Source organism: Rhinolophus hipposideros (assembly GCF_964194185.1).
Source record: "Rhinolophus hipposideros genome assembly, chromosome: 10".
Taxonomy (NCBI): Eukaryota; Metazoa; Chordata; class Mammalia; order Chiroptera; family Rhinolophidae; genus Rhinolophus; species Rhinolophus hipposideros.
The window spans coordinates 51,808,861-51,834,195 of NC_138056.1; the positions used below are offsets into that span (position 1 = coordinate 51,808,861).

The 25,335-nt window shown below is 44.0% G+C and overlaps 1 protein-coding gene across 11 annotated transcripts in view; it reads right to left on the reverse strand.

Annotated features, from left to right (window-relative positions):
• TENM4 (teneurin transmembrane protein 4) overlaps window positions 1–25,335 on the reverse strand; it is a 985,233-nt gene that overhangs the window by 438,129 nt on the left and 521,769 nt on the right. The window lies entirely within an intron of this gene.

Below are 25,335 nucleotides of genomic sequence, written 5' to 3' on the forward strand. Positions count from 1 at the left end.
ATTTATTGAGACCTATTTTATAGTCTAGGATGTAGTCAATTGTTGTGAATGTTTCCTTGTGTTTGGAAAGAACGGGTATTCTCCAGTTGTTGAGTGTAACTTTGGACTAGCGTTTTTTTAAACCTCCCTGAATCTCCACTTCCTTATCTGTAAAAGGGTACATAAGCAAAATATGTCAGTTCCCTCCTGCCATTTAGAATGACACTTACTGACACAGAGGCCGTGCAGACAAAAACAGAGAGAGAGGTGCATGAGAAAGAGAGCCAGATGCATTATTTCTTGCTTGTAACAATATTAATCATAATAATACCTTAGATTTATAAAGAATTTGAAAGTTTCCAAACAATGACCATATGTGTCATCTGGTTTATTCACAACAAACCCATGAGGTGTCAGCCAGGCAGGTGGAGGTGAGGACCCACATGGAGAAGGGATGTGTACCAGTTGGGGTGGTTATTCACTCAGTCCTCCAAGCCCGAACCCCAGGGTCTTCCTTGACTTCTCTGCCCTCTCCCTCCTCACATCTACTCAGTTCACTCTACTTACTGTCTTTCAAATCCATCGTCTTATCACCCTCAACCCCCCTATATCATTTCTGCTTTATTCCAACAGATTATTAAATTCTGACTCTTTTAAAAATATAACTACAAGGAGTAAATCCAGACAAGATCTTCCTGGCAGGCATGATTCCCAAAATTGGGCTGAGGATAAGTGTTGGGTGGTGGGTGCCAGAATAGCAGAATCTTGAAGGAGGAATGATGTTTATATCTATCAGATGGAGGCAGGGTTTAGAAAGACAGAGAAACACTGTGCTAATTGAGTTAAAACAGTCTTCCTCTAACAAAGCTCTTCCCATGACCTTGTCCTCATTGCACCCCAAGTTCTTTTTCTCCACAGAATTTCTGAGAGTCGTCTACACTACCACTTTCTCCACTCCCAACCCCCCCCCCCACAAATCTTGAAGTTTGGCCCCCAGAATGTTCTTTTTAAGATCATAATAATGTGGTCAATGCAAATCTTAAGACATCTGAATCTGCTGTGGCCTCGCTGGGTCACCTGCCAGGAGGACCACTAGAAACTGTCCCGTAGAAACTCTCCTGCCTCCGCAGCTCCAACACCAATCTCTCCTCATTCTCCTTCTGTGCCTCCAAGGACTTCCTGTCTCCTTCGCTGGTTTCTTTTTCTCTGCCTCATCCTTAAATGTGAAAGAGTAAAGAGTCCCCTCTTCTCTCCTTCCTTAAATTCTGTGACTTAAATTGGCATTTTTATAATTAATTAGAATTGTTTCAATAAAGTAAGAATCATACACTGCCATTTATTAAGCATGTATTAAGTGTATACCAATCATTGCGCTAAACATTATTCCACTTTACTCTTCACAACGACCACTTTGAAGTAAGTATTATTCACAGTCCCACTTCTCAGATGAGAAAGGAGACGCTACGAAGAGAAATGGAAGTTGCCCAAGCTCACTCAGCTATGTGGCAGAGCTGGGATTCGAACCACAAACGGTCTAATTCAAAGCCTGTGCTCTCATCCACTTCATTTACTCGTCTTACACGCCTATATCCTGACCTCTGTGACTTGCCATTCTCCCACAATGTCATGGGTTTCGTGCTTCCATTTTGTTTCTGTCTGAATGAAAGGTCTTTATCTGTGCTGTGAGCGGAGAAGATTCTATTCATTGTTCAAGGCCCAGCTCCAAAGTCCCTCTTCCCATGAAGCTACCCACAAGTACCGCCAGTTTCATTGCTCCCATCTCCTTGCAGCTCTACCCGGATACTAAATGGTCCATTCATCCATCTAATCATGCACCTATCTAGCCACCCAAGAAACACACAGGTTCAGTAGAAGACTGTCCAGACGTCTAGCTATTAGAACCATTCACACAGAGGGATTGTTCCAAAGATTTTTTTCATGCTCTCCCTGTGAAAAAATACATCATACCTTTGTCAAAATTGAAGAAAACTTGCTGGAGGTCATGGTGTATGGGAAGGAATGTGCTCTGCCAGCCGTTTGTGATCACAGCCATCCCTGAGATCTGGCCAGGGAGGTTTCCAAGGTTACCGAACCAGGTCTATCTAATTTCCCTTACCCAATCGTCACATTTCTAAATCCTATTTATACATCAAGCTGGCTCAAATACGTCTCCATCCTCAAAGCCTTCCCTGATTTTCCTCCCCCAACAGGCATAAATGGACCTGGATCCCCACCATCCCGTGTCAATGATATCTCTGATGACACTCAGCATTTCTCTCGTCCATGGATAATACATTTCCAACAACATTTCAACACATTCATTTCATGCGTTACCTCCCCTTCTGGCCTCCTTGGGGCTAGGCGTGTCATCCACGTCACCTTCATGATGTTGTCAGAAGCAAGCCCAGTGCCTGGCACATGGATACCCGTGAATGACCGACCTACTGAAACTGGATGGCATTGGCCTTGAATGGGGGAGGCCGTCCCCAAATCACTCAAATACAAGCTCCTAGCAGTGTGTTACGCATAGAGCAGGAGGTAAATAAACACAAAGTCCTTCTACCTCTCTCTACCCCTGCTCCCCCCAAAAAATAAGAATCAGAAAAGGGGAAGCCATGAATCCACTGAGGCTGAGGTTTCTGAAGGCCTGTGTTCCTGGTTCACACGCATGTTGGGCTGGTGGTTTTTGACATTCTCCAGGTGAACTAGGCAGGGAAAGACCATGTCTGGACACATTTCGGTTTATGTCCATAGTCAGGAAATGAGTTAGAACTTGGAAGACAGACAGGGCTTCAGGATCGCCAGTACAACCACCTGCTTTTATAGAGGAGGGCCGGAGAGGTTAAATGACTCCATCCCAGTCACAGGGCAAGGACGGTGCAGATGCTTTTTCCCTGGCCCCTGCTAGACTTTCAAATGAAGCCTCTAGGAAACTGAGTGCTCTCTGAATGGCTAAAAATAAACTCCCAGAAACTTCATCTAGATATATCATGGCTGCAATTTACAGCGTCTAGAACTTCAGCACGGTATAATTAGCAAACGGATTACAATAATTTATTTTTTGGTTTAAAAGCTCAAATGAATACGACCTTCTAGTGGAATGGGAAAATAAGAGGCTGGGAGCCAGCCATATTCCTCTGGCCCCTTCCAATGCCACAATTTTAATGCTGGATGGCATCCATCTGCCAATGGCTGGTGGACGTGCCACAGAGAAGGAACTACAACTCTGAGCTCTGGGCTCCCGGCAAAGTATGACTTCTGGACTACAGCCCCCCAAAAGGGTCCATGCTCATCGTTCCAGTGACAAGGAAAACATCTGAAATCATCCTTCTAATGAGCAGGCAACCCCAAAGGCTGAGAAAAGTTGGTCGTGATGTCTCTAACCAGGCAGCATCAAAGGCAGAGACCACAGAGACACTGTCCGGCAGCTGGAAGAAGACTGGGCTGGATTCCGAGAGGACTTCTCTTTGGGTTATGTTTTATGTGTGCCATGAATAACAACTGCTTCACTTCCGTTTTATAAAGTGTTGAATGAAGTAACTACCTCACAGGGTTAAATGAGAAAAATGTGTGAAAAAGGTTTTGTAACTGAATGCTAGTGATTCTTCTTGAGCGAACAAATTTCCAAAGTAGCTCTTTATGATGAGGAATCTTTCTGACCAAAGCTCTGTATAATATTGGAGTAAGGAGCCAGGAGAAGGGCAGGAGAAAGCCTCGAAAGTTGTCTCCTCAAGTTTCCCTCTACAGAGTCCAGGCTAAGGCAAGTTCACTCACTTTTTGCAAGACCTCTCTGCAGAGCATTACGGAGCTAAGACACAGGGATCTTAACTTGGGGAAGGAACAAGCTTTGTTCACACCGACATAGGTAGAAGATGGTGGCCAGGCAGTGGGCAAAACCAAAGCAATGCTTCCTCCTACTGAAGGCAGGGGAATGGGCATTTACTGAGCATCCTCCATCTACCAACCACAGCCCTGGACCCTTTCAGATCGGAGCTCCTCTTCAAACCCTGGGAGGTTATCCTGTCCCATTGCCATATCGTGCCATTGCTCACCATGTGAACAGGCCTGTGAAGCCTCGTCTCTCCTCTCTGCCTCTCCCACCAGCCCCTGAGCAAAACGACCTGGACCCTCATGCTCACTCTTTCAATGCTTAGTGATCATTTTGGAGGAAGTTCAGTGTTCTGATCAGTGAAGTTGGGACAAGACCTCCAAACATGCCTGCCTTACCAGATTCTTTCCGTCAAAAAAAGGGTGGGTGTGAAAAACTTTGGGAACTGTGCCAAACGCTGAAGGACAAGTCACTCTCGTTCAAGCCCCCCCAAAACTTCCTTTTGCCCTTCATTGAACATCCAATTTCTACTTTGTTCCTGGCCCACCTCACAGACCGCATCTTCCTGTCTGTCCCCTGTTCCCGAGCTGCGTGCAAACCAGTTATCATTCGGGCCATTGTACTCAGGTTGCAAATGCTGTTTCCTCTTCCTCGAGTAGCCTCCTCCCACTTTGGGTCTCAGCTTAGATGCAGAGTCTCTTCCTGGGAAGACCTTCCTCTGCCCTTCAGGTTAGGGCAGCTTCTTCCACTACACATTCTCCAGTGCACTTGTGATTACATACTTATTCGAATGACTATCTGATCACTGTCTATCTGCCCAACGAGACGGGGGCAGGACCCACTTCTGTCTTGTTCACTAGAATGTCCTCAGGGGGCGTCTTCAGGGGGCTTGGCACACAATGGTCACTCCGTCTGTGACTGCATCGTTCACACATCTAGAGCAGCGCATGGCACAGAGTGAGTACTCAATAAATATTTGTGGGATGAAGTTACGAGTATAGGTTTGCTGGGGAGGATGCAAAGCAGAGGGTGACAACAGTGGACTCTGGGGCCAGAGTACCCAGTCTGAGCCTGCCCCCCCCCCCACTCAGAGCTGTATTACTCTGGGCAAACGACTTCACCTCTCTGTGTCTTCATTTATTCAAAGAGAAATAATAATGGAGCTTACCTCCTAGAGGTGGTATGAGCATTAAATAATATAAAGTTCTTAGAATGAGGCCAGGCAGGCGGTTGGTACTATGTAAGTGTAGCTACTCTTCTTGTTAAGATCATGCCTCATCCTCTTCCCTGACCCAGTTCATATCCCTTCTCTTTTCTGAAGTGGGTCTGGCTTGGCCCTTTTCCTCTAGTCTCCTAGTTCACACTATTTTTTTCCCTGCACATGGGGCCCTTCCATGCATTATTTGCTACTGTGGCTGAAAGGTTATCCAAGAGAGCGACTTGTTTCTCCTGAAAGGCCATAACAGCCTGGATGAAGGGAGGCCCAGAGAGGCAAACCAGAGGGGGACGCAGACCTGGGAGTGAGCAGGAGGAGCTGGGTAAGTGGCGGCAGCACGCAGTGGGGCCTCCTTGCGGAGCCTACTTGAAGACTTGTTGGAGCTTCTGCCTTGGAACCTGTTGCAGGGCAAAGCTTCTGGCCTTGAGTACCTGCTTCATGGGCTAAAAAAATGCCCTTTTTTGCAGAAAATAAATGGTTAGCCATTAAGATGTAAAATGCAGCTGTCACAGTCCACAGAACAACAGACAGGGTAATATTCGTGCTTACGGATGCTATTTCCTCATATGAACCCCAGAGCAACAGCAACCTATCCAGATCGACTCCCGAGGGCTCCAGAAACCCCGTGTCTTCCCTTTAATAACATTTTATGTTTAAAGAACAGCTGATGCTTGTTCCTAAGTAAAGGTCCCTAGCTTGCCTCCTTCCCTCCCTCACTCCTCCTCTTCTTCCTTCTTCTTCTAAGACTAGCTTGACCGTAATTTTCTTTTCGATAGCTGGGATACAAGCACGCAGGTGTGCACCTGAGGCACATCTGCATTCCTGAACTTGCCTCCTAACTGGGTTCCCTGACTCCCATTACTTCTTTCCACCTGCCACCTCCCCACACCTCTCCGCCAGCCCAGCTTACCGACATGTTGCTTGCCAGACGACTAATGTGACTTCCAAAATGTTTCCATTTTTAAAAATGGTTTTAAGTTCGTCCCCGCAAGAGGTGAGCTTCAGTTATGTGAAAAGTGTAAACAGCTGTGACACAGAAATAACGGCCGGCTGAAGGCACTCACCTGCCCAGAAGAACGGCCAGGTGCTGTTTAGTGCACAGGCTCCAGAAGGATGGGGCCTGGCCTTGAGCTCTGGTTCCACTCAACCGGCAGCTCGGGGAACGGACTTTAGAGTCAGTCAGCCCTGGACTCCCAGAATATGGATGATCAGAGTTAGCATGGCTGACCCTGACCTTGGGCCTCCAGCTAGACCAGGCTCCAGTCCCGCCCCACAATTTCTGTCTTGTTGGCAATCCTATCTGTCCAGAAAAAAACAGGAACTCAACTGCTGGCTTGCTTGGGCATTGCTTCTATTGCTTATTCTGTTACTTATTCATCTTTCCTCATTTACAATTCTTCACTCATTCATTCATATGTATTTCCTCAAATTTTCACTTCCTTATGTACGCAAAATCAAACACTTATTCATTCGTTCACTGATTAACTTGTTCATTTACTTAGTCCCTCATTCACGTATTTATTTCCATATTTATTTCCTTTATTCATCATTCACTCAGTCCTCCATTCGCTGTTTCCCTCATTCTGTCCTTCATTCACTCACTGTCCATCCACTCCCTCCCTCCTCCACGCACGCACGGGTGCACTGGGACCTTCCCTGTTCCCCAGCACAGCCTCCTAGCAGGAAGCAGAGCCTGCATCATGGCTGGCCCACTAGTCCCCACTCCCAGAACATTCTCTTCCATGTTAACTTCCAGCTTGCTGAACTGTGCAGGCATGAGTCCTGGTGTGCCGCATATAGGCTTTCCACTCAGGAACAGATGTTCTTGTAATTACTGTTTTGACTTTCACCCTCTAAAGCCAGAAAATTCTTTCCATAAACTCCTCCAGCATGCAACTAGGCAACCGCTTAGCCTGAGCAGGGTGTGTAGTGCCTGGGGGTTCAGATTCCAGGAAAAGGCAGATTCCTGGCAGTCGGAGCTGCAGGGGACTTGGAGAGGCTCCCTCGCGCAGCCTTTGTAACCTGGGGTCCGGGGATGAGCCGGAGAGGGAGGCAGGCCGGGAGAGCAGTAGACTTTTCGAGCCAGGTTATGGAGTGTAAAAAGGAGTGGCCCATCTCCGGATTACGGAGTCATGCTCTACCTGGGCTTGGGTTACTGCAATGACAGGTGACAGAGTCAATGGAACAGGCAGAGGTTTATCGGCATGAAGCCAGGGAGAAGGGGCTATTAGCAATGGCACGGCAGAAGGCCAAAATCCTAATGTATTGACCAGCTACTGTGTACCAGGTACATTCCATACTTTATAGTGGTTATCGCTCAGTGATCAATCTCTCGGTGTTTTTTTTCTTTTAGGAATAGAATCCCCTGAGTTTTAGCTAGTCCCATGACCTCTTAGGGAAAGACTACAGTTCTCAGCTTCCCTTTTAACAAAGTGTGTAGCTAGTAAGTTCTAACCGGGTGTGAACAAAGGTGTTATATATAACTTCTTGGTTGTGCCCTTAGAAGGAAGCTGGGTGCCCTTCCCCTTCCTGTTCCGCCACCTGTCCTCTCTAGTGAACCATCTCCGTCATTAGGGCAGAGGGCACAGCAGAGAGACGATACAGAAGCCTCGGTCCCTGTAGAAGCTTGTGAAGCAAAACTTCTCTATGTCCCCAGCTGAGATTTTATGTGCTGGAGAAAGGAGCATCTGCTATGCTTCGCACAGCAGATCACTGTTGCTTTTATCTGTTAGAACAGCCAAGCCCAGGTCTTCTAATACCAGAAGAATCTTCTGCATCATGTTTCCTTCTGGAGAAACTTCCTTGAGAGGAACGCTCTTGGCCTCTCTTGTTCCCTCACTTCATCTTCTCTGTCATGGCTGAACACCATCCCCTCCACATTCACGTCAGCTGGGACCCTCAGAACGTGATCTTATTTGTAACTGGAGTCTTTGCAGATGTCATTAAGGTAAAGATCTAGATGAGATCATATGGGAGTCGGGCAGACCCTAAATCCAATGAGAATATCCTCACACAAGACAGAAAAATGCAAACTGAGACACTGAGGAGACCAAACAGCACGTGAAGACGCAGGCAGAGACTGGCAGGAAGCATGTACGAGCCACGAAACCCCAAGGCAGCCAAGAGAGGCGTGGAAGGGATTCAGCCTCAGTGTCTCTAGGAGGTACCAACCCTGCTGACACTGAGATTTCGTACTTTCAACTTCTAGAACTGTGTGAGAATACATTTCTGCTGTTTCACGTCACCAACTTCATCGCAGGTTGTTGTAGCAGACCTAGGAAACTAACACAGGCTCTGTGAGACGTGACAGCTATTGGACTGGTGAGTTTGGAAGACGGAACTGGCCTTGCCTCATCCTGAACCGTTTCCCCAACTCCCATGCCCTCAGATGGTCTAAGGAAGCAAACCTCTCTCCTCTTCCATGGAATGGATAAGGCTAATTCTAGGAGGAAGTGTTAGCAAGCCCATGGCTACACATCTGAAATAGCAGTGCGTGCTTTCCCGTGTAATCGGTGCCATGTAGTGGTCACAACCATGGCTTTATAAGCCAGGTCACCAGCATTAAATCCTGGTCTGCCATGGACTAGTTGTGGGATTTGGGACAAACTGAACTTTCAGTGCCTCGGTGACTTCATCTGTAAAATGGGGATGATAATAATAGTATCTACCTGATAAAACCATTGTGAGGATAAATTGAGTTATATTGAGAAGGGCTCAGAACAGAGGTTGACAATTAGTCAGTGCTATGTTAGTAGGGCCTCACACGACATTTCTTTCAACGTCACTTTGTTATAACATTAATGAGATGCCCTAGGAACTTTTGTTTCTATCAATTAGTCTGTGGTAAAATTGGTGTCATTATACATTGTTATACTTAAAATTGCAGACTCTATCGATGGAGTTAAGTGAGGACTTATTGTATAAGTATTTGCTATTATTATTATCTGCCCGACTCCTCTATGTCTCAGTTACTTTCGAATTTAGACCAGGAATATGGGTATTATACTGGTTCCCTGGAACCCCAACACTTCTTTCACTTAACCTGTTCATTAGCTTTGTTTTGCAGACGAGGAAAAGGAGTCTCAGAGAGATGAAATGGTGAGCCCAAAGGGTCCAAGGGGAGGTCACTCCTTGAGTCCCTGGCTGCTCCGTCACCCATCTGCTCTGGATTTGGGGCTTCCAGGCTCTGGCCAGCAGGCTCTGGGAAGCCCCTCCTGGCGGCCAGGCAGTGGGCCACGAGTGGCGGTAACTGGGCGGTCTGGCTCCCGAGTCTTGCTCTGAGTTAGCACATCTTCCTGCGTTGTAGAAAGAACACTCTGACTGCAAAGTGGCTTTGTGGGTACGAGGCAGGGAGTCTCGTCCGGAGGCTGTTCAAACCCTCCAGGTGAAGGGGATGAGGCCACGTGACAGTGGTGGCCATGGCCAGGGGAAGGGGGCCGACAGGAGGAGAAGCAGTCAGGACACGGAGTCGTGGTGGGGCCCAAGGGGAGCGGCAAGTGGAGGAAAACCCGAGACAATCTGACTTTCCGGAACCAGGCTCCTGAGTCCACAAGGCGTGCACCAATGCTGGGCAGGATTCTGAATAAAGAGTCTTGCCGCTGTGCAGGCAGGGCTTGATGCAGGTCGGATGGCCACGCTGACTCTCACACGATTGCTGTCTTTCTGTGTGCAGATGCTCACCCCAGCCTGCCCCAAGGCCCAGAAAAGCATGAACTGGTTTGCAGAGCTGGGGCCACGGTTAGGTCATTGCCTTGTGCCTGGCAGACGGGAACCACGTGATGCTGACGTCTGCTGCGGACAGGCGCTTGAGTGGAGGAGACAGAACAATGACTTTGGGGCTTGCAAAGACCTTGGCTCCCAGTCCAGCTGGACTTTTAATTAGCAATGACCTCCGCTACCTCTTCAGCAAACATCTCCTAAGCAACTACTATATGCCGTGCCCTCGGCTGGGTGCTGGGAGGCAGAGATGGGTCTGACCACCCCTGACGTCAAGGAGCTCCCAGCCTCCATAACGCCGGTGTCATGGATCGGTGCTATGATACTGGGAAGCACGGTGGGTTGCAGGAGCATGGAGTGGTGGTCCAGGGGGATGAGGAAATACTAACGCTGCCTGGGAGGTTAGGGTGGGCTTCCTGGAGGAAGAGATCACCAACCGGCATTTCAAAAGAAAAGACCTGGCCAGGCAAACGGGAAAGAAGGGTATTCCATTTAGTGCAAATCACATAGGTGGAGGGGAATGGGGAAAAAACAAGGTACAAAGAGGATGGTGTTTGGGGGGGACCCATGCCTGTTGTTTCATTATCACACCCGAGGCTCCTTGTATTCCGGTGGCTGGTAGACATGGTATCTGACTGTTGCAGAAAGCGAGCTCTTAACGCTTGCGGTAGGTTTACTATAGAATTGAAACAATCCTTCTCCTTATATCCACGTTCCTTTGCAATTGACCACAGCTCCAATCACCAAGAGAGGAAGACCATCTCCCCATCTGTTAAATCTGGGCTGACCTTGTGACTTGCTTTAACCAGTAGAATGAGGTGAAATGCAAGTTTCAAGCTTAGAACTCAAGAGGCTTTGTTCACATCTTCCTGTTCCCTTAGAGCTTTGCTCAGCTGCTAGGTGATCAAGCCAAGGTTAGCCTATCGGATGACAAAGGCACACGTAGCCCAGTCACCCCTCCCCTGTACCTCCATTGCCCCAGGTGACAATCAGCCCTGGGCCCATCCACCAGCTGATCTAGAGTGACCAGCTCATCCCCCTTAGCCTGGGACTTTCCGAGTTTTGAAACTGAACACCCCACACCCCAGGAACCCTTTCAGTCCCAGGCAAATGGGGATAGCTGGTCACCCGAAGCTGACCTTGAATGTAAGAATGAGCCCATCTAACTTTCATGTAGATCAGCAGAACCTGCCCAACTGACCCACAGACTAGGGAGCAATAATAAATAGTTCTTGTTTCAAAGCACGGAGTTTTGGGTAGGTTGTAACACAGCAGTAGGTAACAGACACACAGGTACATTTGGGAATGAAGCCTAGGTTCTTGGCCTCAGAAGCAGTTGGGAACCAACTAGATTCCTCTCCTTGAGCATGGCATTGAGTGGGCCATGAGATGGAAGGCACTAAAGTTCAGAGAGGTTAAGTAACTGGCTCAGCATCACAGAGCCAGTGTGTACTGGCAGTAGAATGTAGCCTCAGGCCTGCCAACCCTTCCACCACGTGGCTTCTTTAATCAGCACAGTTGTGTTGCAGTAACTGAAGCTCCCCTAGAGACTGTTAATTTAACAAATTTCTGGTCATGCTCCGGATCTCTGAGATGGTTTTCTTTACAAGATCCAGTGTCAGACCCTGTGATATGCTCCCTCCCACCCAAAGGATGATGAGAGCAACACTTAACCACAAGCCACAGCCAGTCTCACCATGGTCAGAGAGCAGGGCAAAGGCAGCAAGCAGGGAGCAAAAGGCATGTGTGCAGAACTTCCCGACACACAGGTTGGAAGTCACAGACTTTGAGCACAAACAAGGAACTAACAGCCCTCAATGTTAGTTCTAATTCTGACACTTACCAGCTGCATGACCTTGGGCAAGTCACTGACCTTCTCTGGCAGACTGGGGGTCAACCGATTCTTTAAAACCTGGAACATAAATCGTCTGAGGGCAGAACCAGGGGGTATCCAACTCTGAATCTAGTTCCTACTAACAGTGCACTGTAACTGCTCAATCACATTTACTGATTGCATACATCGTAGCACGATGTCTAATGGGGAACTTGTATTCCTTTTTTTTCTGATAGACCAAGAAAGCCATCTTAAGTAAGGAAGGGGACCCTGACAGTAATTTGGAAAAAATGTAATCCTCCCCCACCCCATTCTAAGGAAAAATGGGACAGAACTTTTTTCTGAGCTCTGAGCATCTTTGCCCCTAAGAGAGTTGTCTGGCTCTTTTGCGTTCCCATGCGTTGTTCCTGCCCAGCTGTCCTGAACACTCTCATATGGTGGCACCTGGTATTTTGGGAGGAGAATGGTGCTAAGGAGCCTAGTGGTCTCAGGAGTCCAGTAGAGAACATCAAGAGAAAAAATTAGCACTAACAAGACCCATCTCCTTCCAAGGGTCACGTAGGCGTGGGTAGGAAGCTGGGCAAGTAAGTCTTTGCTGCACTGAGAGATCAGCACCGGACAGATGGCCATGGGCCAGTGGTTGTCTATGAGCAAACTATAGCAGTGGGTTGAAGACAACAGTTTTCCATATTTGGGGGATATTATGGGTTGAGTTGTGTCCCCCAAAATTCATATCTGGAAGTTGTAATCCCCAGTACTTTGGAATGTGACCTTGTTTGGAAATGAGGTCATTGCAAATGTAATTAGTTAAGATGAGGTCATACTGGTGGAGGGTGGGCCCCTAATCCAACGTGATGGGAGTGCTTAGAAAAAGGGGAAGTTTGGAGACAAATATGCAGGAAGAATACTATGTACAGGTGAATGCAGAGACCAGGGTGGTGCTTCTACATGCCAAGGAACACCAAAGACTGCCAGCCAACCACTAGAAACTAGGGGAGGGGAATAGAAAAGATGCTCCCTCACAGCTCTCAGAAGAAACCAACCCTGCTAACAAGCAGCACTTGTGGTGTTGGACTTCTAGACTCCAGAGCATAACTTCTGTTATGTAAACCACAAGTTTGTGGTACTTTGTTATAGCAGCCCTAGCAAACTAATACAGGAGGAAGAGTCTGAGAGACCTGTTTTTGAGGAGATGGATTGTGCAATTGTCCTAAGTTCTATGGTACGTTGGGGAAAGGGGGACAGGAGGGGAACCGTAAGAGAACAATCTGAGTTGCATCAATCTGTGTATGAAGGCTCAAATCAGTTTAAATTTCACTAGAGAAGTAAGGACTATGACATAATTCTCCCTGGCTCCACAGGCGTCATCACGCATGCAGCATTCTTCCTTATTATATAATGAAAATCAGCGGTGAGTTGGAGGCAGTTACAGAGGTTAGAAAGATCCCTTCCCCTATTGTACAGGTGAGGAGATGAAGACCTGGGAGGGGACGTATTTTTCGTATTTTTCGTATTTTCGGTGTCCCACAAAAGGGTGGAGCTGGGACGAGAATGGGCATCTCCAAATCTCGACATGCCTCACCCAGCACACACCCACTGCTGTGGCATTTGGGTGAAACGAAAACATCTCTGTGGGCACAACTGTATATTTAGACATTCTCAGGGAGGGAAGGCGCCGGAGAGTGGACATTTTCATTTTACAAAGTACTCTGGGAGCCAGGGTAGTGAGGACCGTTTTTCAAGATTGAGTCTTCCTTAAGGCAAACCCAGCCGAGACCAAGCTGAAGAGTACTGAGCCACACTGTTCAGCACCTAACAAAACCACTGATCTGCAAAAACATTAACCATCAGGTTCCTTGAAATAGAGAGTCCCCAAAGGGCAATGAAGTGTGGTGTTTTAGAAATCACTAAGAACCGGGGGAAGGCTGGAAGGAGGAGGAAGAGGAAATGGGAACAGAGTCCCATTCTAGGTTTGGAGCCACATGGCATGGAGGTCAACCCAGCAGAGGAACGGAACCCAAAACAATCACGTAAGTTAATGAGCAAAGAAGATTCATCTTTTGGTCAAATCTTCATTAACTGCTTGATGTTTTACATTTATATAGTGTTTCCATAGGTCAAAGAACTTTACCAACGATTCCCTTCCAGCTAAAAATTCTCTGTAAGCTAGGGGTGGCCAGGTACTTTATCATCTAAAGGAGGTCACTTTGAGGGTGAAAGGAAGCATTTTAATAATTATGCTGGGTCAGCAGGTGTAAAGCAGTACTGTCCTGGGCAAACAGGGATGTACGATCAGCCCGCGACAAGCCTCCCAAATAGGCTGGGTAACCCAGGGACGTCATCTTTCATTCATTTACCCAAAACCCGCCCCTCCCTGTCTACCTTATCACTATCCATTCAGTTGCTCACAGAAAAACACAGATCACTCTCAATTCTTCTCTTTCCCTCACTGACACTCCTCCCCCAATCCACTCCATCAACAAATCCTGCCAGCTCCATCTGCATGTTATATCCCCCCTTGCCCATGTGAACCCATCTCCTCTGATTTCACCCACATCTCACCAGGACAGCAGCAAGGGCCTTCTAATCCATCTCCCCACATCCATCCTAGTTCTTCTTATAATCCATTATCCAAAAGCAACCAGCGTCATTTTTCAAAAATGTAAATGAGATCACGTTTCTCCCTTGCTCAGAATCTTCTAGCAGCTCTCTCCTATACTGAGAATAAAAACGCTAAACTCCTTATCTTGGCTCCATGTCTTTATTCAATAAATATTTGTCAAAAGAATGATCATACAAAGTTAACAAGTACTTGCTGAGTATATTTTATGTCTAAGGCCTATGCAAACATATCTCCTAGCTTCTGTGTGACCCATGTTGGGAATCCTCCTAATTCCTGATATTTATTTCCATGAGAAGGGAGCCCCATTAGTGCCCCTCCTTGCCTCTCTCTGCCCCTTTACTCACAGGTAGTGGAGTGAGTTACATGGGAGGTAAACTGAGGAAGAAGAAACTAGGCATGCTCAGTTGAGCTCCATTCTTCTTCCTCTTGGCAGCTAGCAACATATTTTGCTACCTTCTCCGAGGTCTAGCTCATCTGTCCAGCCCTGCCCACGACCAAGTGGGTCAGTCTGCCTAACACTGGATCCAATCAATGATCAACACGATTTGACTCTCAAGCCAAGCCAACTCATCAGTAATAAACGTGATATTTTGGCTTCGCTTTGCCACCCTTTATTTCTCAATTTGTTCAGAACTCAGTGGAAATAGGGGTGCTACTTATTGGGTTCCCTCAAAGACCTCCAATGTCTCACAAAAAATAGGATAACCGGATGCATGCAGCCTGGGATGGAGCCACTGGGACTTGAGAAATGAAAGCTGTAATAGTGCAGTCGCTGGCTGAGCAAGGATCTTGTGGGACTCCCAGGGAAAACTGAAGTACAAATTTAGCATCAGCATTTAGCCCAGAAGAATGTCTTCAGGAATGAATCACAAAGGGAATATTGTCATTTGTGCAAAGAGATAGAGGTGGTGAGAGTCTCATTTATGTTTATGAAAACAGATGGCCTTTCTGAAAAACAGAAAGCCAAAACAAAAGCATTATTTATTCAAGGAGCTAAGAGATTTTTCTATTGACATTTCATGAAAAAAATAAAAAAAGCATCTCTTACGCTTTTTAACCCCCTAGAGAACTCATATATTGTACTTCTTAAAATAAAAGCAAAATGGGTTTTCCTAAGAATGTAGGTTATATAAGATTATCATGGTTCTTCCCCTTATCCCATCTCATCCTCCCTTTGTCGGTTCTTTGCCGAGGTGCAACTGAAAATCTTCAGAACTCTGCTGGGAGTGGCTTGCAAGGGGTGGCAAGGTGAAACCTGGTTCATGATGCTCTCCGGAGAGGTTTATTAATGACTCATACCGCCCTATGTCTTGGATACTCCTAGAGCGGGCAAAAGACCAGGATGGAATTTTAATTCTGTTTCCTTACCACCTTTAATTTCTTTTGTAACGTTAACGCATCCTTCCCTCTGTCTTCAGACTCTGATTTGAAAAGAAAAGATTGACATCCATATTTTTGTCTAGGGTCAAGCCAGCTGCATATGTGGCTTATGCCGGTCCAGAGACTCCCCACCCTTCTCCAGCCTGCTGGATGCCTTTTTTTAAAATTAGTTTCAGGTGTACAAAACAATGTACTAAACATTTACACCCCACACAAAGTGTTAACCCCTCCCCCAATCTACTACCCCTCCGACATTGTATATAGCTGTTACAGTTCCACCGACTCTATTCCCGATGCTGTACTCCACATCCTGTGACTATATATATAATAAATTATAGTTGACATGCATTATTATTCAGCGTCAGCTTCAGGTGTACACTGCAGTGGTCAGGCACCTACAACCATCCCTGAAGTGGGCTCCCTAATAAGACAAGTGTCCATTGGATATCCTACAAAATCTTGACAACATTATTGATTAGATTTCCCAAACTGTCTTTCGTATCCCTGTGGCAATATCGGGGAGGCCACTGTTTAGCCTGGATCAATGGACTGTCTCTATTGGCCTGCTGTGTTCAGCAATGGGAGCTCAGGCCAGAGGTTGAAGTTGGGAAGAGAATGAGGTTGGGGTGTTTATTCTCCTGGCAATCTCTTGCTTGGCTGTGAGCAGCTCGTGGCTGTGTTCCTGTGTGGGAGGGCACGAGTTTTTGGGGCAGCCCTTTGCTAGAGCTACAACACATCTAAAGCTCTCTCTAGATTCCCCCCACCCCCAGCACCCCAACAGGCATATGGGAGATCTGTTGCAAGCCCCACAGTGCTTCCCCAACTTTTGTCATTGCCCCTAGTCTTGCCAGACTTTACGAATAGTTCCTTCACAACAGTTTCTTTAATTTCCCCATCTGAAATGCCACTGTTTCTTGCCAGGACCCCAATTAATACACTCACTTGATGCCAATACCCATGCCTATTTTTATTTGACTCCTAATTGAGCTCTATGTCTTTCTTTCCTTTCCTCATGAAACCTGAACAAATGTCCCAGAAGGTCTGAGCTCAGAAGGGCTTGTCTGGACTGATATGCAGTGCATATTTTCTGCTTATCAAAATATAGCAAATATCTGTAAAAATGTTGAATTTCAATAACCCAGAAATTCTAATAGTTGTAAAAAGTATTCCAAGGAATCCATAGGTTTATATGAGATGTTTCCAAGTGTAATATTCACAATATTTCATGACTGGTATTGGCACCCACTAGTTGAAACAGGGCAGGCTGTATGAGTACCAACTGGCTGAATCCCAGTGTTGGGTACTTACTGCAACGTTAAGTAGAAGAATGAAAAAAAAGTAGGAAATAACAGCAGGAGACACGTGAATAAACTCTCGTATTTCATATGATGAAATACTACACAGCCTTACAAAATGATTCTTTCTGTAGATGAATATTTATGGACATGGAAAGTTGTATATTATGAAAAAAGCCGACTACAAAATTCAGTATGGAGTATGGTCATATTTTTAGAAATTAAAAATAGATGAAGTGTGTGTGTGTGTGTGTGTGTGTGTTTACAGATTAGAGAGAGCAACAGCATTTATTTCAATATGGCAGAGTAGTACTTTTTATTTTCTTCATTTGCTTATCTGTAGTTTCTAAAATTTCCAGAACGAATAAGCATACTTTTTAAATGAGAAAGCATAACAATCAATGACTTTTTAAAAAGTCACCCAGCCCAGCTTTAGAGATGCTGGAGATTTAGAGATTCAGGAGATGTTCCTACGATTTTGGTTAGGAGTCTGTTACAAACTGTTTGCTGAATGCACTGCCTACAGGAACAATCATTTAACTGATGACTCCTGGGCTCATTTGAGGTGGTTGACATTTCAACAGTGAGATGCAGACCCCTATGCCCTCAGGGGATGGTATTCTCTAGATCACCAACTCCAGCTCTGCTCAATGGTCATTGACTCTCTCCACCAGAAAAAAAAAAAAGATGTGGTCCAAACCGAGACGGTTGCCTGAGTCCTCGGCAGCCATTTTCAGACGTTCTCCCTCCTGCACACTTAATATATTCCTAGCACAATGACTACATGTTATTAAGAACCGTACAGCCTGTCAATCACCACCATCTTCTGAGAGAAATTTTCCAAGTCAGTTATATTAAAAACCCAATTAAAAATATTTAAAAGGCATTCTTTCTCAACAGAATTTTTAATTATTTGACACCTAAGTATTTACTCCTTCATTTTTACTCTGCTTCTTTCTCCAAAGACTCAGAGAAACTAATTGGCCAACAGGAAGCTGAATGAATATTTATGTGTATGTGAAAACAAGTTCCTATACATGCATAAAGCTGTACGGCTTAGTGTATAGCAATACATGCTATGCAGCATATATTTAGGAATAATACTATAGTATTTAGTACATATTAATATAGTCACATTCATTTTATTCACCCAGGCAGGGAAGGCATCGACAGAAGAATGCTGCTAGCATAAGTCTACCAGAATGGAGAAAGAAGTGGGTGAGATTCCTTTGGTTTTCTGCTTGACACGGTCCCACTGTCACCACCTTTAGCCTTGTCCCTGCTATGGCCTTTGCCAATGGATTCTCTCCCCTGGTTCTCACTCCTTTTCCACTAACCGCCATGCCCCTGCCAAACTCATTGTCACAATATGCAGACATAATCAAGCCACCCACCTGCTCCAAGCCCTCAGATGGATGCCCACAGTCTAGAAGAATTGTTCTTAATTAATTGTTTATATATATATATATATGCACACACACACACACACACACACACACAAACTCAGTATATAAACAGATAAAAGAAGAATTGCTCGAATTAAAGCAAGGGTGAGGGGTTACAGCCCATTTGGGCTTCCATGGTTTCCAGATCTAGCGCAGCCATCATCCTACACATAATTACTTTAGTGCTGAGCTCCTCCACCAGACCACTTCTCTTCTCTTTCCTCCCCTCTCTTCCCTTTCTTCTCCTCCCCTCCCCTCCTCCGTTCCAAGGTTCACTGAGCACCTATAGGTATTGCTGTAGGCACAGGGCATTGAACAGACAAAACCTCTGTTTCAGAGGGTTAGAGTCTAATGTGGAAGTCAGACAACAAACAAACACGATAGGTTAGGTGATGATAAATGTTATGGAGGAAAATAGAGGGGAATGAGGAGGAAAGCGAGTGATGGGAGTGGTCTGTTTCATATAGTTAGGTCACAGAAGGGTTTGCTGATAAGGTGACATTGGGCAGAGAGCTGAAGGAAGCAATGCAGCAAACTGTAGATATCTGGGAAGATTAAAATATCAGCCAGGGCAATGGGGCTGTGGTAGAAGAGTGCCTGGCATGTTTTCAGGGCAGCAAGGAGGCTGGTGTGGCTGAACTGGGACAAGCGTATCAAATGTGTAGAGCCCCATGGGACAGTGTTGGACATTATAAAGCCTTTGTCTTTTCCTCTGAGATGGGGAATCTTTGGAAGCTTTTTAACAGAGGAGTGACACGAACAGGTTGGAGGGGAGCAAAGAGGAAGCAGGAAAACCAGGTGGGAGGTTACTGTAATTATCTAGGTAAGAAAGAACCAGGGTGAATGTGTGAGGGTGATGAGAAATTGTCTGCTTCTTCACATACTTTTGAAGGTAGAACTGAGCAAAACAAGGAGTGGAGCTGTCAGATTGGAAGATGAGATTGGTGAGAGAGAGGGAGAAAATCACGCAATGGTTTGGGCAAGTTAGGTTTGAGAAATGCTATCGCCTATTTGGGGAGATAGATGAGTTTGGAGTTCAGGACAGAGCTCCGAGCTGGAGATATATATCTGGCAGTCACCTCTATATGGGTGAATTTAAACCATAAGACTGGGTGAGATCTCCAAGGGAGTGTAGAGCACAAAGGAGAGGTCCACAGACTGGACCCTGCAGCACCTCAGCGTTTGGAGCTTAGAGGCAGGGAGGAAGCAGGAAAAGAGACAAAAGCAGTGGGTTGTGAGGTAAAGCAGAACCAGGAGAGCATGGAGTCCCAGAGCACATGTGTAGGAAGTATTCAAGAAGGAGCATATTATCAACCATGTAAACTGGTTGAGTCATGTGAGGACTGAACCATGACCACTGGATTTAGCAACATGGAGATGGTCGGGGATCTTGACAAACGCAGTGCTGGAAAGGTGGTGGGGGAGAAAGTCTGACTGGAGTTCCTCAAGGCCAGGGACCACCTCTAATTTATTTCTGCATTCCTCTTGTCACCCCCAATGTCTAGCACAGTGTCTGGCACACAGCAGGCAAAAGAAAGATCTGCTGATGAGCCATTTCCCCCATGTAACCACTAATCTTTTATGGACCCCGATATTTTCATAGAAATGCTGTGTATGTATCTGAATGAAGTGAGAGGTTTAGAAGAAGGGAGGAGAGGAAATCAAAGGAAATAATACATCTTGTTTCCAAAGGGTCAGCTAGGCTGTCTTTGTTTATACAATGCCATATGATTCTTGCATAGCAAGGCTAGTATAAGGAAGTTGATGCCTCTGCTCACCTATATCTGGAAAAATGTTCCAATATTAATAACAACAATGATGATATAATATACTTTGTACATTTTAGAAAGAGCTACCATATGTATCACTTCTCTTTTCTTCTTTGCCAAGTACCTCACCACATTTGTTGCTGGCCTCAGCCCTTTATGGAAAACTTATATTTAAATAGCAGGTCATATTGTCTTAGATCAGAGGTCGGCATCTGTGGCAGACACCTGCTTTTATAAATAAAGTTTTATTGGCACATGCCCATCTGTTTGCATATTGTCTGCGGCTGCCGTTGGACTACATAGCAGAGTTGAATAATTGCAACAGAGATTGGGCAAAGTGAAAAATCTTTACTATCTAGACCTTTACAGAAAGATTTGCCCACCCCTGTACGGGACAAGCAAAACCAGAAGCCTCTAAAACAGGGTGCTCAAAGCAATGCACTGAAATTTGGGGACAAAACAGCTGAACATCTTTCTCTCCCTTTGTCTGTCTGTCTGTCTGTCTGTCTCTTAATCTTAAGAAAGGAAACGTTAAATTTTCCTAATGGGTTGGGAGCAAACCATGAATATAATTTATAAATAAAGATGAAAAGGTGATGATATATAGTCAAAAACCATTTACTGTTAGGGACAGATGATGAAAAAAGTTTGAAGACCAAGCAGGTGATGCCATAACGGGATTGACATACAGTAGGTTCTCAGAATGGTTTGAAATAACGTGAGTTAACATTTACTAAATCTCTAGCCTGTGTTAAGAGTGGTGCGCGAGCTTTATAAGCTTTACCCTATTTAATTCACAAGACCCTCCAATGAGTTCGGTATGATAATCCCGTCCCTTTTACAGAAGAAGAAACTGAGGCTTACAGAGATTAAGTGTCTCCCCTATGGTCACACAGTGAACCAATGGTAGCTTTGGTAGCTGAATCAGCATCTCTCTGACTTTAAAAGCTAAGGTCTGAGCTTGTGAATTTCTGTGCGGTATCAATGGTGCCATATTGTGTAAATATGTTTAGGTACAGGCTTATCATTAACCAAGAAAACATGGAAAGGGAAAACACTGATGCTGCTTTTTAAACTTCATTAACACAGTTCTAAAATGCATTTTAGCAAAAACAAGGCAGGGGCATCACCAGAACTTCCGCCATATGCATGACTGCACCCTACATTTATACACGTCTGACTGTGGAGCTTCTGTGGTTACCATAATAGGAATGTGGCCATGAGACAGAAAAAGCCTGGAATCAGATTTGGGTTTCCTCATAGGAACCTCATGGCACATACAAACTATCCTAAAGATCAAAGAAGCATAATGGTGCAGTGTTTAAAATACTAGCTGAGCAACCAGGCAGAACTGGATTTTGCTCTGATATGAACTGGCGGTGTTGCCTTGGTTAGGTCCTTAAATCTCTCTAAGCATCAGATTTCTTATTTGTCAAGTGAGAATAGTATTGCTTGCTTCACAAATTTGCAGGCCTGTAGGAACACTTAACAAATAGTAGTTGTGATGGTTAGTCACGGCAATGATTCATTATATTTTTGTTTTCAGTAATTTGTGTTGCCCTAACATTTTTGTAACAATGCAGTTAAAAATAAATGAGACTAATAGACAATCTGAATAGGCTTATATTGATTAAAGAAATTGAATCAACAATTAATAACTTTCCAAAACAAAAAGCAACAGGCCCAGATAGGTCAACGAGTAAAATGGACCAAACATTTAAGGAAGAAATTAAACCAATTCTCTACAATCTCTGCCAGAAGATAGATGTATGAGGAATACTTCCCAACTAATTTTGCTTTGAGGCAAAAATACCAAACGGTGCAAAGACATTAGAAGAAAAAACTAATTACACTTCATTATCTCTCATGAACACAGATGTAAAAATCCTCAACAAAATATCAAACCTAACAATGTACAAAAAGAATTAAACACCACAATCAAGTGGGATTTACTCCAGGTATGCAAGGCTGATTAAACACTCAAAAATCAATTAAATAAATCAATCACATCAACAAGCTAAAGAAGAAAAATCACATGATCACATGAATAGATGCAGAAAAACATTGGACAAAATCCAACACCTACTCATGATAAAACTCAGCAAACTAGGAATAGTGGAAATTCCTCAACTTAACAAAGAAGATCTACAAAAACCATTCAGCCAACATCATACGTAAAAGTGAAAAACTCAACACTTTCCTGTTAAGATCAGGAGCATGTCCCCATTCGCCACTGCTTTTTAAATATCATATTGAAAATCCTAGCTAATTCAATAAGGCAAGAAAAAGAAATAAAAGGTATACAGATTAAGAAGAAAGAATCTTTGTTTACAGATTATTTGATTGTCTATGTAGAAAATCCAAAAGGACTGACGTACATACACACACACAAAACTGGAACTAATAAGTGATTATAACAAGGTTTCAGGATACACGGTTAGTATACAAAAGTCAATCACTTTTCTATTTACTAGCAATGAACAAAGGGAATTTGAAATTAAAAATACATTACCATTTATATCTGCACCTTCAAAAATGAAATACTTAGGAATAAATCTAACAACATATGCATAAAATCTATATAAAAAAAACTACAAACCTCTGATGAAAGATATCAAAGAACTAAATAAGTGGAGAGATATTCTATATTCATGGATAGGAAGACTTAGTATTGCCAAGATGTCAGTTCTTCCCATCTCGATCTATAGATTTACTACAACTCCAGTCAAAACATTAGAAAGTTTTTGTGGACAAAGACAAACTAATTCTAAAGTTGATATGAAGAGAAAAAGATGCAGAATAGTTAACTCAACACTGAGAAAGAGGAGCGAAGTCAGAGGACTGACACTACCTGACTTCAAGAATTACTATAAAGCTACACTTATCAACACAGTGTGGTCCTGATGGAAGAATAGACAAACAGAGCAACAGAACAGAATGAAGAGCCCAGAAATATATTCTTGATCTCTGATAAAGGAAAAAAGACACTATAATGGAGCAAAGACAGTCTTTTCACAAATGGTGCTGGAACAACTGGATATCCAATGCAAAGAAAAAAAAGTGAATCCAGACACAGACTTTACCCTCTTCACAAAAATTAACTCAAAATGGATAATATACCTAAATGTAAAATGCAAAAGTAAAAAAAAAAAAAAACTCATAGATGATAACATAGGAGGAAATCTATGTATCTTGGGAATGATGAGAACTTTTTAGATACAATACCAAACTCAAGACCCATGAAAGAAACAGTGGATAAGCTGGACTTCATTAAAATTAAAAACTTCTGCTTTGTGAAATATAATATCAAGAGAATGAGAAAGACAAGACACACAATGGGAGAAAACATTTGCAAAAGACCATCAGATAAAGGACGGTTATTCAAAACATACAAAGGATTCTTAAAATTCAGCAATAAGAAAATAAGCAACCCGGTTAAAAAATGGGCAAAAGACCTGAACAGACAGTTCACCAAAGAAGATAAGCAGATGGCAAGTTAATATATGAAAAGATGTTCAACATCCTATGTCATGAGGAAATTGCAAATTAAAATGAGACCCCATTATATATATTAGAAAGGCTAAAATTGAGAACACTGATAACACCAAATGCTGCCAAGGATTTGGAGCAACACAAACTCTTCTTATACACTGCTGATGGGAATGCAAAGTACAGCAACTCTGGAAGACAGTTGGGCAGTTTCTTACAAAACTAAACACACTCTTCCCATATGATCCAGTACTCATGCTCCTTGCTCTTTACCCAAATGAACGGAAAACTTATGTCCACACAAAAACCTGGATGGGGATGTTTATTGTAGCTTTATTCATAATTGAACCTGGAAGTATCCAAGATGCCCTCCAACAGGTGAATGGATAAATAAACTGTGATATCTGCAGATGGTGGAATATTATTCAGCACTAAAAATAAATGAGCTATGAAGCTATGAAAAGACATGAAGGATACTTAAATGCATATTTAAGTGAAAGAAGCCAGTCTGAAAAAGTACATACTATATGATTCCAACCATATGACATTCTGGAAAAGGCAAAAGGATGGAGACGGTAAAAAAGATCAGTGGTTGCCAGGGATGGAGGGAAGGGAGAGATGACTAGGCGGTGTATAGAGGATTTTTAGGACACTGAAACTACTCTGTAGGATGCTATGATGGTGGATACGTGTCATTATACATTTGTCTAAACACACAGAATGTACAACACTAAGAGTGAACCCTCATGTAAACTATGGACTTTGGGGGAAAAGGAAGTCATGCAGTTTCATGGATTGCAACAACTGTACATCTATGGTGCAGGATTTTGGTAGTGGGGGATTTTGAGCCTGTGTAGGGGCAGGGAGAATATGTGAACTCTCTATACTTCCCACTCAGTTTTGCTGTGAACCTAAAACTGCTCTAAAAATAAAGTTTATTCATTAAAAAACAAAAAGAAAGAGAGAGAGAGAGAGAGACAGAGAGAGAGAGACAGAGAGAGAGAGAGAGAGAGAGAGAGAGAGAGAGAGAGAGAGAGAGAGAGAAGAGGGAGGAAGGGAGAGAAGGAGAAGGAGGAAAGGAAGGAGGAGAGAGGAAAGACTTTACATCTCACATTCCTTAGGATGGCTATTATCAAAACCAGAAAAAAACAGATTTGGCAAGAACGTGAAGAAATTGGAATTTCCTGTGCATTGCTGGTGGGAATGTTAAGTGAAGAGGCTGCTGTGGAAAACAGTGTGGCAATTCCTCAAAAAATTAAAAACTAGAATTACTCTATGAACCCGCAATTCTACTTCTGGGTTTATACCCCAAACAATTGAAAGCAGGTACTTGAACAAATACTTGTACGCCCATGTTCACAGCTGCATTATTCACCACAGACGAAAAGTGGATGCAACCCAAGTGTCTAACAACAGATGAATGGAGAACCAAAACGTGGTATATACATACAATGGAATATTATTCAGCCTTAAAAAGAAGGGAATTCTGACACACGCTACAAAATGGATGGAACCCTGAAGACATAATGCTAAATGATAAAAGTCAGTCACAAAAAGACAAATGCCATATGATTCCACTTACATGGAGTACCTAGATGAGTCAAATTAATACAAACAGAAAGTAGAATGGTGGTTGCCAGAGGCCTGGGGGTGTGGTGAAAAGCAGAGCTATTGTTTAATGAGCATAGAGTTTCAGTTCAGAAGATGAAAATAGTTCTTAGATGGATGGTATTGACAGATGCGCAATAATGTAAATGTAC